We start from the raw sequence: 5,589 nt of genomic DNA on the forward strand, positions 1-5,589 counted from the left end.
TGAGTGCCTCTGCAGACGTCTCGCCCACAGAGTGGGTGGGTCCACATCAGTCCCCACTGACCCAAGAGCGCGGTCCTCCCCACCCTGTGCTTCAGGTTGCGGGCCACGCATTCTCGTGAGTGCTGGCAAGGCAGCTTGAAGCAGTGAGAAGGAACTCAGGCTCCAAGTGCGGAAAAACATAGATGCAAAACCTGACTTGCTTCTTCCTACCTGTGAGGTCTTGGGCAATTGTAACTTTTCTGAGCCTCAATATCTTCTCCCCATCATGGAGTTACCATTGTATCTACCTTTCAGTAATATAAGGACTAGATATAGTATATACAAAATGTATTCAGTAAATGATAACTGTCGATGAGGAAGAGGAAGATGATAATAATATAAATATAATTCTATGCTTTACTTCTTCAGCTAGATCCACCACCTCCACTTCCACCTATTCCTAGTTTATTCTCTTTTCTCAATGACCCCACAACAGCCCCAAATGTTTAAAAAACAAAATATATAGGGACAATTCCTAAGAAAAATTTTCAGATTTACTTTACTAAGTAGAGCACAAGTGAGAACACAAACACTAAAGGAAAAATTTTGGAAATATGCTTAAACCTGCTAATCGTTAAATTAGTGAAGAGAAAACCACTGCTCATACTATTAAAGAGCCTGTTAGAGCAATATAATTCTCTACTGACAGCATTGTAAACTGGTATAAGATTTCCAGAAAGCAACCTGCTAAGAGTCATTCATTCAATAGAAAGTATTGAATGTCTACCAACCAGATATTTTGTTAGGTTCTGGGGATACACAATGAATAAGGCCAGATCCTTATCCACAAAAGCTTATGAAATGGTTGGCATATGTAATGTGTCGTCACAAAACTCCATCTTACTTCTTGACTCAGTAAGCACAAATAAATATTATTTAAAAAGTATTTTCATATATTGATGTGCGTTGCTAAACCATCTATAATAGTGAAAGACTAGCTGCCTGCTACCCAAATACCCAAGCAAGCAATGTTTAAAATTACAATAATTTATTAATAGAATAAAAGTTAACAGTGAAATCCAAATTACAAATATGAGAACTATAGAGACATGACAAATAATGTCAAATGGAAAGAATACAAAATCGCGTGTATACAATAATTACATATGAAAAGTGCGTGAACAACCTAAGAATCAGATATCAGTGAATTTTATCAATGGGAATTTAGTTTCGAATGGAGGAAGAGGATTGTGGCAGTCCCGAGCGCTCCTGATGTTGACTGTCTTCACATCCCGCCCTTCCCACTTCCCAGATCACAGTATCATGGTAGGATGGCAGGTTCCTGACCATTTTGAAGTCAGGCAAAGTCATGAGATTTGCTTAGGCCAAAACCATGTAAGTGTAAGAGCCACACGGTTTTTCTCAGGGGGGTCTTTCTCTTAAATTGGAGCCAGTTCTCTTCATATGGACAATTTACCACATTCCTTTCTTCCTACCATTGCAACTGCCAGCACTTTGTATGTTAGATGTTCTGTCAACCTGAATTCTGGAGTGAAAGGATATGAAACACAGGCCCAGATGACCTGAAATGTACACTTAGCAAGTGTGAAAAATAAAATTTTGTTATTTTGAGCCCTGAAATGGTTTTTCTAACCAATATCCCGATCAGTGCAGATGTGTATTGTTGTTTTTATTTTTTTTTAAAAAAAACTTTGTAGACAGCTTATTATTTCTGAAGTGATCCTGACATGGCCTTGCAGAGCTGTAACAGATCACAGGATGCCATGGGCTTTATGTCCTTAGACCCACCACCTAGGAGAACTCCTTGCACGTCTGCAAGCATGAAAGGGTCTGAACACCACCTGGTATGCTCTAAGCCAGTAGTTCTAAAACTTTTTGGTCTCTGGAACCCTTTATGCCATTCAAAAACATGAGGTTCTTGGTGTACAGCAGGGTTACCAATTTGTGGACATTAATTTTGTATCCTGAAATTTTGCTGAATTCATTTATCAGTAGCTGTGCTATACACAAACAGTGACCAAGCTGACTCAACCCCTTCTACAATGGCTACAAATAAATAAAACCCTTAGGAATATATCTAACAAGGAGGTGAAAGACCTCTACAAGGAAAACCACAAAACAGTGCTGAAAGAAATCATAGATGGCACACACAAATGGAAACACATCCTATGCTCATGGATGGGAAGAATCAATATTGTGAAAATGACCATCCTGCCAAAAGCAATCTACAGATTCAATGCAATTTCCATAAAGATACCACCATCATGGCCAGGCGTGGTGGCTCACACCTGTAATCCCCGCACTTTAGGAGACCAAGGCAGGTGGATCACGAGGTCAGGAGATCAAGACCATCTTGGCTAACACGGTGAAACCCTGTCTCTACTAAAAATACAAAAAAATTAGCTGGGCGTGGTGGCAGGCACCTATAGTCCCAGCTACTTGGGAGGCTGAGGCAGGAGAATAGCGGGAACCCGGGAGGTGGAGCTTGCAGTGAGCTGACATGGCGCCACTGCACTCCAGCCTGGGCGACAAAGCAAGACTCCATCTAAAAAAAAAAAAAAAAAAAATACCACCATCATTCTTCACAGAATAAGCAAAGAAAATCCTAAAATTCATATGGAACCAAAAAAGAGCCCACATAGCCAAAGCAAGACTAAGCAAAAGGAGCAAATCTGGAGGCATCATGTCACCTGACTTCAAACTATACTATAAGGCCATAGTCACCAAAACAGCATGGTACTGGTATAAAACTAGGCACATAGACCAATGGAACTGAACAGAGAACCCAGAAATAATGCCAAATACTTATAGCCAACTGATCTTCAACAAAGCAAACAAAAACATATTGTGGGGAAAGGACACCCTATTCAACAAATGGTGCTGGGATAATTGGCAAGCCACATGCAGAGGAATAAAACTAGATCCTCATCTCTCACCTTATACAAAAATCAACTCAAGATGGATCAAGGACTTACATCTATCACCTGAAACCCTAAAAATTCTAGAAGACAACATTGGAAAAACCCTTCTAGACATTAACTCAGGCAAAGACTTTATAACCAAGAACCCAAAAGCAAATGCAACAAAAACAATGATAAATAGGTAGGACTTCATTAAACTGAAAAGTTTTTGCACAGCAAAAGAATAAACAGACAACCCACAGACAATCTATGGAGATTGTGCAATCTTCACAATTTATACATCTGATGAAGGAATAATATCCAGAATCTACAGTGAACTCAAACAAATTAGCAAGAAATAAAAACAAACAATCCCATCAAAAAGTGGGCTAATGACATGAATAGAAAATTCCCAAAAGAAGATATAGAAATGACTAACAAACATTTGAAAAAATGCTCAACTTCACTGAAGATCGGGGTAATGCAAATCCAACAGTGCAATACCACCTTACTCCTGCAAGAATGGACATAATAAAAAAAAAATAATAGATGTTGGCAGGAATGCAGTGAAAAGGGAACACTTTTACACTGCTGGTGGGAATGTAAACTAGTACAACTACTATGGAAAACAGTGTGGAAATTCCTTAAAGAACTAAGAGTAGAACTACCATTTGATCTAGATAATCCTCTGGGTATTTACCCAGAGGAAAAGAAGTCATTATACAAAAAAGACACTTGCACACACATGTTTATAGCAGTGCAGTTCCACAGTTGCAAAAATATGAAACCAGCCCAAATGCTCATCAATCAATGAGGGCATAAAGAAATTATTATATATATACCATGGAACACTATTCAGCCATAAAAAGGAACAAAATAATGGCACTTGCAGCAACTTGGATGGAATTGAAGACCATTATTCTAAGTGAAGCAACTCAGGAATGGAAAATCAAACATCGTATATTCTCACTCATAAGTGGGAGCTAAGCTATGAGGCTGCAAAGGCATAAGAATGATACAGTGGACCTTGGGGACTCATGGGGAAAGGGTGCAAGGTGGGTGAGGGATAAAAGACTACACACTGGGTACAGCATACACTGCTCAGGTGATGGGTGCACCAAAATCTCACAGATCACCACTAAAGAACCTACTCATGTAAGCAAACACAACCTGTTTCCCAAAAACCTAGAAATAAATTTTTTTATTGAATAAAATAAACACAAACACAACCTGTTTCCCAAAAACCTATAAATTTTGTTATTGAATAAAATAAATTTATTTTATTGAATATTTATTGAATAATATTGAATATTGAAAATTTTTATTGAAATAAAAAATGAGATTCTTAAAAGAAATTAATATTACATGTGGGTTATTGCTTTGAATATTGCCATATTAGCAATAAAAACTGAAAAAAAACAAGAGTATCAATTAATGTAAAAGCAACAATAATTCCTTTACATAGTAACAAAAATAATAAGAAGCATATTTTCACAAATAAAAAAAGTAAAAGAATGTGTCATTATTTTACATTTTGCCAGTATCATTAATGTCTGATTTAATAGAGTTCAGCTAGACACTCATATCTGCTTTTGTATTCAATCTACTGGAATAAATTGTTTTGATCAAAGTCTCTGAAAATCTTGCCTCATACAGATATGTAGTAGGGAAAGGGAGAAATACTCTAATAGACTTTTCAAGTAACTGTGGCTATTCTTCTTTGACACTGACCCGTAAATTGACAGGTAGTAGTAGTTTTTTAAAGGCCAATCAGATACGGAGTCTGACACAATAACAGAAAACTTTTCATCCTTGGTTACATAAACATTATTGGCTTATACTATTTAAATTATAGTTTAAGTTCTGGGATACATGTGCAGAACGTGCAGGTTTGTTACATAGCTATAAATGTGCCATGGTGGTTTGCTGCACCCATCAACCAGTCATCTACATTAGATATTTATCCTAATGCTATCCCTCCCCTTGACCCCACACCACGACAGGCCCTGTTGTGCGATGTTCCCCTCCCTGTGTCCATGTGTTCTCATTGTTCAACTCCCACTTATGAGTGAGAACATGTAGTGTTTGGTTTTCTGTTCCATGTTAGTTTGCTGAGAATAATGGTTTCCAGCTTCATCCATGTCCCTGCAAAGGACATGAACTCATTCTTTTTTATGGCTGCATAGTATTCCATGGCATATATGTGCCACATTTTTTGATCCATTCTATCATTGATGGGCATTTGGGTTGGTTCCAAGTCTTTGCTATTGTGAGTAGTGCTGCAATAGACATACATGTGCATATGTCTTTATAGTAGAATGATTTATAATCTTTTGGGTATATACCCAGTAATGGTATTGCTGGGTCAAATGATATTTCTAATTCTAGATCCTTGAGGAATCACCACATTGCCTTCCACAATGGCAGAATTAATTTACACTCCCACCAACAGTGTAAAAGTGTTCCTATTTCTCCACATCCTCTCCAGCATCTGTTGTTTCCTGACTTTTTAATGATCACCCTTCTTACTGGCATGAGATGGTATCTCGTTGTTGTTTTGATTTGCATTTCTCTAATGACAAGTGAGGATGAGCTTTTTTTTCATGATTATTGGCTGCATAAATGCCTTCTTTTGAGAAGTGTCTGTTCATATCCTTAGCCCACTTTTTGATTTTTTTTCTTGTAAATT

The sequence above is a fragment of the Colobus angolensis genome, unplaced genomic scaffold, assembly GCF_000951035.1.
Source record: "Colobus angolensis palliatus isolate OR3802 unplaced genomic scaffold, Cang.pa_1.0 Scaffold137, whole genome shotgun sequence".
Classification (NCBI taxonomy): domain Eukaryota; kingdom Metazoa; phylum Chordata; class Mammalia; order Primates; family Cercopithecidae; genus Colobus; species Colobus angolensis.